Source organism: Pyxicephalus adspersus, chromosome 11 (assembly GCF_032062135.1).
Source record: "Pyxicephalus adspersus chromosome 11, UCB_Pads_2.0, whole genome shotgun sequence".
NCBI classification, from domain to species: Eukaryota; Metazoa; Chordata; class Amphibia; order Anura; family Pyxicephalidae; genus Pyxicephalus; species Pyxicephalus adspersus.
The window spans coordinates 13,485,715-13,496,922 of NC_092868.1; positions in this window are offsets into that span (position 1 = coordinate 13,485,715).

Consider the following 11,208-nt stretch of genomic DNA (forward strand, 5'->3'; position numbering starts at 1 on the left):
CAAGAAAGCTTATTTTGAGGATTTATGAACATTAGGAAATGTTAGGACTTACAAACATTAAAAATTATTTAGTGAATTTTGTTAATGCAGTAATGTTTAAAATGTGCTGATTTAAAATTGTCAACAAGGGGCAGTGGTAATGCATTTCTTTTAAATATTCCACATACACACAGCTACTAGAAGTATGAAGTTTGCAAAGTTTTTCTTTACTGTAGGAAATTATTTAATTGAGTATACACATAAATAAATATTCTTATATGTTTCCAAAGTGCAGTAATACCCAAAAATTAGAAAATCTGAATGGCGTTTATTTAAAAGCTTCCTTTCTATGGGCTCTATATATAAAACAGTGAATCAAACATTTCTACAAACATTCCCTCTTGGGAATCTTTTTAGCTCCATGTGTTTTAGTGGCAGTAATTGATTTTCAGATTCCTTGTTTTATAAATACAGACCAATGAGTGTAACATGGATGGGATATCATCAAAATAATGAACCATACTTTTATTTAGATCAATAGATTGAATTAATGAAGCATATTTAATGGTTTGATCTTTCACAAAACTTCTGCTTCCAATATGATGTCAGTATGCTATGACTACTTCTACTTCCAATGGGATGTGAAATGTTTAATTTACAATGTAATATTTACAATTATTCTTTTCTCGATTCTTGGCTGTTTGTACATATAATACCCTCATATATATGCAATTTCTTAGTCTTCATTGCCATAACAGCTAATCCATATTTGACATACTAGGTGAAAATATTAAATTGTATTAGGTCTATACTTGCTATAAAAGGGGTCACCTGAAAAGATTATTTGCAGTAAAATGTTTAATAGAAGGATTGCTGGACTGACAGAATAATCTATACAATGTATGCATTATTCAACACTACATAAACCTGAGTCAGTTATGGATAAAAGAACGGCCAGGGCAGAACATATGAGGAAAATATTAAACCAAACAATAGCTGAACTTCATACAGGATATCTGTAGAAATCCAAAAGATGAGCGTTGGTAACAGTTGCATCTTATTTTTTTTTTTTCAACTACTGTATACTGTAGAAAAAAATGTATACTGTAGTGTAATTAAACATTTGATGCCAAATTCAGAGGTTAGTTGGCAACTTCTACATCAGTTTCACCTGGGAAAGGGATTAAAAGGTCTAGCTAGGTAAGTAATTGTGTTGCTAAAGATCCGTGGCTGTTTATTTGGGATCCAGGCCCTGAGTGTCCCGGAAGGAATGAGTGCGTTAAACACTCCATCCATCCTTCTTCTAGGCCACAAACTGGGAGTGGATAGGAAGCACCTTACTAATGATAAGAAAACTGGCGGTGTGTCTTTGAGGCTGGGGTGGAGTTGGAGCCTGAGGCCAGGCGGCTCAAGGAGAAAGGCTAGGTGTAGTCTGTATGCAATGTAGCCTAGAATGGCCCCAAAAAAATGAGGTCCCATGGATCACTAACTCTGGTGGGAGTGGATGGTAAAGAGAGCCAGATGGTAGGGAGGCTAAAATGTAGGATTTTTTCCCGATAAATTACAATGATACTGATATCCTGTGAGGGAAAATCTTGGTTTTATGGGGGAGTTTCTGTGCACATTTTTGGGAAAACAAAAGGGGGCAGAATGCCCTGAAATATTATTTAAAGTCGGGACTACCTCTTTGCAAGGAGTGTGTTTGATATATATATATATATATATATATATATATATATATAGAGAGAGAGAGAGAGAGATAGAGAGAGAGAGAGAGAGAGAGAGAGAAGAATGGGAATGAACCATTGGACTACTACAGTAAAAAGCCACCAACCAACCTCTATGTTTTTGGGTTGGACAAGGAAGATGGAGCCTTGAAAGGAAACCAATACTAACACTGGGTGACTAGGTTTGTGCAAATATGACTTTGATCCACTAATATATGGGAGGGACAGTGGCTTTTGTAGTGCTGGGTCCCAGATTTGAATCTTGGCCAAGACAATGGGCCTAATTTATCAATGAAATCCGCGCTCGCTGGTCGCGCGTACTTTCGCGCCGTTATATCGAGCCAGTTTACCGCGGGCTGGAGTCATATGCGCTCGTACACTCGCCTCCTCACTGCCAAGCAGGATGCTTGCCTTCATAACAAAATGGGCAATAGGGGTTGCGCATCCGCCAATTAAGGCGATTAGATTTCAGCTGCGCGATTAAGGAGGATCTGTTAAGCTCAATGGTGAGATCATAGCAATTAAGCCAGTGTAAAGCTGCCGGAGATGCACGGCTCCGGCCGCGAGCTCTTTCAGTTGCTGAATTGCGCGACGGCGTACGATTTCGGATCGCGAATACGCATGCGCGAGCGAGCTTCCGATTTTGCTTGATGAATCAGCCTCAATATCTGAATGGAGTTTGCAGGTTCTCCCTGTGTTTGTGTGGCATCAAAAGAATTGACTGCATCTTATCCTAAGTGCCAAACACCAACGTTTATAAATTATAGTAAGGTTTTCCAGTAATTCGACATATATAACCTTTGGTAAATTAAATTCTGGAATGTGCATCCTATTTGAAGTAAACAGCAGCATATTTTCTTTTAACTTTTTATGTGTGCATTAGCTGACAAGACTTGTACATGTTGTCAGTAATAATTAATCATTTTGATGCATCTCTTGCAAAAGCATCTTATCCTAATTTGTCATATGGAAGCAAATCTACTAGAAGGATTTCAGTCTTGTTTGCACATGCTTTGATAAAAGTAGCTTTATTGTTACATTTCATTCCCTTTGCCACTAATACAGTAGGATCTCACCTATCCAGCTCGCGACCATTGATTTATGAAATGGGGTTTCTACTGATGGAAAATAGCTATGGCAATTCTAAAACATCACTTGCCTGATTTGTATGAAATGCTGGGGAAAAGTTCCTCATTGCCATAGTCTTGTGTTAAAGGGGTTGTCTGGTTCATTTAGGGGGTCTCCAAACGCACCATCAGAGATGAGACAGTAGATCCTAATTAGGGCCATTCTGTGTTCAGTTTTCAGGGTTATCCCGCTGATTGTTTCTGTTGTAGGTGCTACTCTCTGAAAAGAATCAAAGCAGTAACTATTCTTCATAGAAGCAGAGTATATTTTATATGGCATATATGGACCCCCTATATTTTTTTCTCGGGGTCGAGACTTACTGGGAAATACAGAGTTTCAGGATACCATTTGAAATTTAATAAACTGTTGCCCGATATGTGACAAGGAGATATTAGATTTTAAAACAAATTCTGAATCCCACCAAAGGGCACACCAACCCTATACAAATCTTTAAGTAAAATATGCCTTTAAATACACTTTAACGATAGCAGAGAAAGTGGCTTTGCTGTATTTTAGAGCCATGTAAATTATAGGGCTGAGTGGACAGAAATACAAATTCAATGAAAAGTAAGTCCATTTTATTAATGAAGTAGATTTGTCCTGAAGTTTGACTGCAAAAGTATTTTCTACGCATTTTTAATTTGCAAGCAGGCATGTTCTTTGCCTGTAATTCTGAAATAAAAAAAAACGTACCTGCCTGTTCAGAATCTCTTCTATAATGTAAACAAAACTGCACATTTACAGCTCAGTGTACATTGCCGGCATAGCTGGAAAATAATAAACTCCTATGTGTATGCCAATTGACATGCATAAAGATCCCAAACCTGAAGGAGGACCACACGAGGATGCCAGCAACAGAGTGAGGAGGGGTGAGTTTAAATTAATATTTTATTTTACAAGGGACATAGCCTGTTGCTTCTGCAATAAAAGACCGGCCTGCTCGCAATTTTTTTTTTTTTTTTAAGTTCGGCTTTATTCTCACAGAAACCAAACTCCTACTACTTGCCCAATACTTTTGTCTTTATCTAAAAAGCAAAATCTTTCTATTTATGTACCACTGAATACTTTGCAGTTCACAGAATCAGTTTTGAACTATATTCTTTATTTTAATACACTAAAGTTGCTCTATACAGTTTGAAGGTTGATAGATTAAAAAAAAAATTATATAAAGCTTGGCCCTGATTTCCAACAAAACTCCTTTTCTTTGTTGTCTCTTGGTGACAGGCAGAACTATAACTTCTGTATCAAGAGGCAAAACTCATTGTTATTGTGTTGTTGTGATTGATTCTTCTGTGCATTGGTGACATTCCTTTGGGCTCATCTCATACTTTTTCTGGCACCTTCTCTTCAAATCATACACAACAAAAAGTAAAAATCCAAATGAAAGGTTGGGTTGACTTATAATAATTTTGATTTTGATATAAAAGACAAAACACAAATCATATTTCTTAATGTCAAACAATAATGTTTCATTCAGATGACTCCCTATTGAATGTTACATTGTCAAAAGAATGTTGCTCATATAACTCTGTGATAAATATGCAGTACTTACATCTTCGGCTTTCAGGTTTCTTACTTTCAGAGTCATACCAACTTAGGCATTTGTAGCTCTATGCCTGGAGAAGCAGGGTAAGAAGGGTCTGAAAACAAACAACAAAACCTTTAAAATGCAAATAACATTTTTTATATCAACCTTTCTCAACCTTTTAGCAAAGCTTAAATAACTTTTTGGTCCTAGGGAACCCCTGCTATAATTACTATATCCACAACTCATGGTATATTAGTGTGGTGGTCAGTAAGAAGAATACCTCTTACATTATTGGCCAGTTGGTAGAATGCCACCCTTACCTAGATTTTTGGTGTCATTTAAATTGACCTTAAAAGCATGAATTCTCTTTGCTCAATAAACCCCTAGTTACTTCTGGAGGAACCTTAAATAAGAATATTTTTTAGAAGAAAGCATACAGAGTATGTCCTCTACTCCCCCAAGTGCCACTGTGCAGATGCTCCTCACGTACTGTTACCATACCAGCACACAATGACCACCACTTCAATCATATACTTCTCCATTGTATTGAGTTCCATTGCACCGGTGCAGATTTCAGCTGCCTTTCATTGTGATGGCCATTTAACCATATAACAACAAACTGCTGCACAATATTCCACAATGCTATACATTACATCTTCAAACTGCTTAACTCTGTATACTATATTGTGCATTCATTTATTTTATCATGTTTTACATATAGACACAACCTTGCTAGTAAATACTTTTGCATAGCTTGCATTTGCTGTTATAAACAATACATTAGACTCTACAGAAATGGTGGAACAATGTAGGCATAGGTAGGATGATGACTAAATTGGCAATCTATGGTGAATTGGTTTAAAATGTCCAAATCACCATGTTCTTTTTTTTCATCTCTGGAGTAATAAACAATACTTTACAAGATTATATTGGATCCAAAACCAAGAAGCACCTCTGAATGGGACAGGACCTTCTTCTTTTTGCAGATACCATGCTGTGAAATCATAAAACATACTTACCTCTGTGACATCCCCCACATGATGGTTTCAACTTATTCCAAACTTCGAACAAACATTCTCCACCATCTTTTGCTGGATCACTCAACTTCACTGATGAAAGTGTATCTTCTCCAGCCTTGGAGAGCTTTAATAAATCAGGCCCATTCTGTTCAGTCAAGTACTGTTAACACTTAAGGTTTTTAAAAACTCCTGGAAATTGTTTGCAGATGTTACATATGTTTTAGGTGTTTTTAAGCTGTTTTAGTATGGGTAATAGGCTGATATGGCTATAGATATGAAAAATAACCCCCTGTGCACTAAATTCTGGAAGTAAGAAAAGCTACATGGGTATACAATCCCAGTGGCTAATCTCCTCTCTCTGTGGTTGAGAGGGAGAATTTTGTGCAACTGCACCGTCAGTTATTTTATGATACCTTCTAGAGAGTGCTGCCACTGCTGCTGTGTAGAAGGCTTATGGCTAGTAGGGGTCTAGTATCAGTGATATGGAATGTATGACCTGCTTACCCACAAAATTACCTCTTCTGAGGATTATGGCTTTCTGCTTGTCAGAAACTGAACAACTCCTACTAATTTACCTACTTTTCTTGAGCTACTCCTGTTGTTGAAGCCTCTTCTTCATTGGCACATGACCAACTTCCATAGACCCATTTATCTGTTGAAGAATGCCTGCTGGTGATTTTGTGCTGAGTGTTTAACTTACCTGTGCAAATTGTAGCTTGCACTGTATTGCCATATATAATAAATGAGTGTGTAATTGGCTTTTTGTTTGTTTTTTTGTTACCTTCAGATTTACCTGCAGATTTCTGAAAAGCTTCACATCTCACTAGTACAGCTTATGGATGGGCAGAAGAGAAGTTGCCAATGTGATCCACACCTAGTGTCAGCTATGAAGCATCTATGGTGGCAGATCAGTGATAGATTCTGCAATAACTTTAATTTTCTTTTTGCATCAGTGCCCTGGATGGTAAGCTCCTCTGTGTAGATGAAAGATGGTCCCCAGTGATAGGGAGCTTTGGTGATCAGCACAGAACTCTGCATCATTACACTGTAAAAGCAAGTGCCATGGTGACATCTTCAAAGAAGACTATAACAACCTGCATTCACCATATGTTTCCTTACAGGATAAATGATGCTTTGTGTTATTCAACCTGATAGACTATTATTCAGCCTTAAATATATAGACCATACTACATATATATATTGGAATTGGTGTTAAAGTATCATAAATGGAAATGGCTTTTCTTACTATAAAATCTACGTATTGCTGTTTCATCACAGTTTGGGTAGATCCAAACAGAAAGCTTGGAAAAAATGTATTTTTTCATTTTTCTTTTGAATGGAATCATTTGAATAAATCATGTACATACACGTTCTTAAACCAGTGATCCAATTTAATTGCAGAAAATCATTTCAACTCCTCTTTTTAGGAAAATATCAACAAACGGTTAAAGATTTCATTGCCAATGATTTGCTCATTAGCAGAACATTTCCAGGCTTAGGCACAAGCTTAAATTTTCTAAACTTCATTGTGCTTCATTTTTATTCTGCAAAAGACTCTGAAACTCTTTAGAACCTTCATTTGCATCTCTTTGCAAATCTCAGCATTTGCTTCATTACGAGATGAAAGTTCATTATATGGGATAATATATGTACGGGGGAAATCAAATAACTCAGTAAAGTATAACTAACTGCTCTAATAAGTTGGGAAAGTTTATTATCTAACTCAGAAGGAAAATCATTTCTGTCTGTACCCGTGCTTGAATACAAGAAGGGTATATTTGGAAAGTGATCAATTAATGGTTTCATTCACTACTTTTTCTGTGAATGTGCCCATCAGAAGGTTTGTCTCATTTATAGGGGCACATTCTCCATCTGTATTTGCTTAGTTGGATCACATTCTCCGCTGTTACCGGTAGACAAACATCTGGATTTTTTACTGATCAGATCCAAAGTTGACCACACACTGGTCAATATTTTAATACACTAGATATTTGAGTCTAGTCCAGATGTGATAAAAAATCAAATGTAACAAACATCTATTAAGAGTTACAAAACTCTCGATCCACATTTCACTGACATATCAATTAAATAGCCTCTCATTGAATATTAGTGGATGCCTAAAAAAGTGCCGGATCCCAGGGGTCTTCAGGTTCTTTAGCACCCTTGGTGGAGTGAAACATGGAGGATATAATTTCCTGAGCTCCCCTGAAACTATTAGTTACCTGGTTGTATGTGCTGAACACTTCACACAAAGGTAGAGGAGGTATGTAAAGAAAATGAAGGCCAGCAATTGTATTTCTCTATTTATATACTTTCTTTAAAAAATAACCCAGAAACAAGATGTCATATATTTTATTATAGTTTTTAGGCATTTTTCCTTTTTTTTAACCTTGTATTCCTGAAAACAATGCACTCCTGTCCTGGGGTGGCTAGACCCACTTACAGCCCTGCATCTATGACGGGATCTGTGGTTGTCACCCAAATTAGACTTGTCTTCATTAATTTACTGGGGGTGAAGTAACAAGGACATTGTATTTCTGCTTGGATCAACATGCATTTTCTGTTAACTAGTACAATCTCCACATTCTAAAGAATGTAATACAGTTTGACAATCAAAGATACCTCCGGACCTAAGGTGTGCCAGATTTTCAAAATTTCCGGATTTTCTTTTTTTTTATACTTACCTCCACACACGGGCCAGCCTTCCTCTCACTGCACCCATGGACATCTGGCACAGTTCCAGGGAGCAGGCAGCAGGGACGCCTCAATGTGTAACAGTAACAGCTGTTTCTGCAGAACAGCGTCATCAAAACATAAGTGGCCAAATAGTGTACTACAGTCCCTGTATTGTAAATGTGATTGAATGCAATACAGTGGATTTATGTCTTAAAGCAGTACATTGTTTTTCATGAACATTTATTTTACAGTATAAAATAATATTATAAGTATAATATTTACTTTTCAAAAAAATAAAAATTTAATAAATTAATTATTTTGACATGATTTTGTGTTTAAAACCGCTTTTAGACATATAAATCCGGACAGAAATTAACCGCTCAGGAGGTTAATGCTTAATATCCCATATCTTGATGTATTAAAGGTAATAATTTTGCTTTGGGTATTATTGACCAACTGAACGTAAGACATTTGATAATATATGCATCTGACTGCTTGACATGGGCACAAAATGTATAAATATATATATAGGAATTTCTATTCTCAATATTAATTTCTAGTTATCTAGTTATCTAGATCTTTATTATTGACATTCAAGAGTCATCACACTTATCTTTACTGTTTTTAACAGAAAACTGTAAGCAGGATGTTCGTAAAAATGTGATAGAACTATTTCTACCTACTATACATGGAATACTGCATTAAAAAACGTAACCAAGAATGAAGAATGGGTGTGGCCATGTTTATAAAACTTTAACCCTAAACCCAACCACTTGTATTATGATGCAAATACCTCTCTGCCTAAGTATGAATCTGGTACTAATGCCAATATTTAGTGACAGAAATGATTGTTCATCAATAGGGATGAATAGGGATGAATCAATGGGGTCGGCCGAACTTCGGCTCAAAGTTCAGGTTCGGGTACCCAAAATCGTAAAGTTCGGTACGGACCCAAAATTTTCAGTTCAGGTTCGCTCAACATTATTTATCAAAAAATATTCTACCATTACATACATTTCTTAGTATTCTACCTGAAGCTTATATTCACATTAGTATATCCTTTACCCTATTGTTATTAAAAAGATATCTAGATTTTGGAAATTTGTTATGTTGCCCACTGTTTGGGATTTGATGCTTATAATTAACCAAATTGCCGAGGGGGAGGAGCTAGTTCATAATGCACTATTTTTTGACTTGGATTTGCTGACTGCACTTTTGCTAATCTCTTGTTTATGATAGTCTTGTTTTTGGTAAGAGATTGGAAATGTGTTCCATTGAGAGAGATTTTTTATCTCCTTCTATTCCCTTACCCTTTATTCTCTCTGGAACTGCCATAGGAAAAAAGTGATCTCAGGCGCTAATAAATTTGTTCCCAGATATTCCTCTTTTTGTATGCCTTTTAAAAATTACCAATTAGCTTTTATATTGAATGCTTTTGTTGTCTTCTGTATATGGGCTTTTTTTGTTTAGTTTTTTTAGTTTCTGCTCTTCAATATGTTACTTGTAATACTTTGACTATTTTGCACTTCTTTTTTTGTCTGTACCTGTTTTCTTTGTACTTCACAACTTTTTCATGCTCTATTTTATCTTTGTAACTTGTATGATGCTTCTATTTGCACCTTAGTAAAGCTTTTTGGTGGAAAAAAGGTATCTGAGACTGCCTAAAAACATACAGCAATATATGACAGGTATGTGGTTTACGTAAAATAGTTCTTTAACACGAGCTTCGTCCACCTTCATGGAAAGGCATAGGTCAATCTAAAATATGGTGTATATTCTAAATTATCAGTAAATTTTTCCCAACTAACCTGGAATGATAAAATATAGGTAGTGTAATCTTGTTCCTGTAGACAGCAGATGTCTTGCTGTGAGGAATAGGTCAGGACTCCTAGGTACAGCATATAGTGATAGAAACTTTCAATACTTCTCCGGGGAAATCATACTACCAGATTGCTTTACCTTATCAGCCTATGATAAAATGGCTGTATATATTTTAAAGTAGAATTTTGGGTCCTTATCAATCATATTTCTAGGGCTCACACCTATTATCTCTCAAGGTGATTATTGCTAGTCATCCAATACCAAATTAGATGAGTGTTTCATCAAACTTTTTTTTACTTTATTTAATGCTGTCTATTTCTTGGTCTATTTCATGGCCTAAATAGCTTACAAAAAGGCATCCATGATGTCTAAGCACTATTTTTATTAAAATTACTTTATAAAACCACTCTAGTATACATTTGTATCTATCCATAAAACCTATAACATGTTCTGAGAAAAAGAATGTGTTTCCTTGTTGTCCCCATGCTTTGCCGGGTATGGAAGTGTAATGTCAGAAGTAGTAAAATGATGGGGGAGAAGAAACATCACTAATGGGAGGATTTTTCCCAGGAAACAGTTACAGTAAATATGTAAGAGGATAGTATATAAAATATCTAAAGAATGGTAAAGAAGCAGAAAGACTTACCTGACTAGAGGTCAGGGGGTATATTCAACTTTTCTTCTCACCCCTTGAGCAGAGGAGTACTTTTGTATGTCTTTCATTATTTTGTATATATGCAACTTGCAAGCCCAATTTTTGGGCTATAAAATTTGTGTTTTTTTTTCTTTTTTATTGAACATAAGGTAAATAGGTCCAAAGTTGAGGTACCTCATCCCTAGAAACATATATTTCCACCATAAACAGTTGTGGGACTTTAATGGTACCAAACTTATGCTAAGTATAATATTAAAACAAACCTTTATTTACAAATATTAAAACCAATAAAATTAACAACTACATTATTCATAATTGTATATGACAATAATTCAATGTTCCCCAACATGCTTTACTTTATTTGCTTTGTCAGGAGGAACATTGCCAAGCAGTCTTATGCCTTTAAATGTCCAAACTTGGTCATTATGTATCAGTGCCGCATATGGGGAGAGGCCATAAGAGCTGGAAACCTTGGTATGTGGGATAGAGAGGATTATCAGAAGACAGATTAAAACAAGGGAAATGCTGCCATTGACTTTCCTGCTTGTCACCCCACTCTTACATGCTGTTTCCTATCTACGCAAAGGGTCTGATTTAGACTTGAGAGGATACACTTTCAGCAGTGAACCTGAGTAATCCAGCAAACTTGGACTGGATTTCCTAAAAGTCATTTGC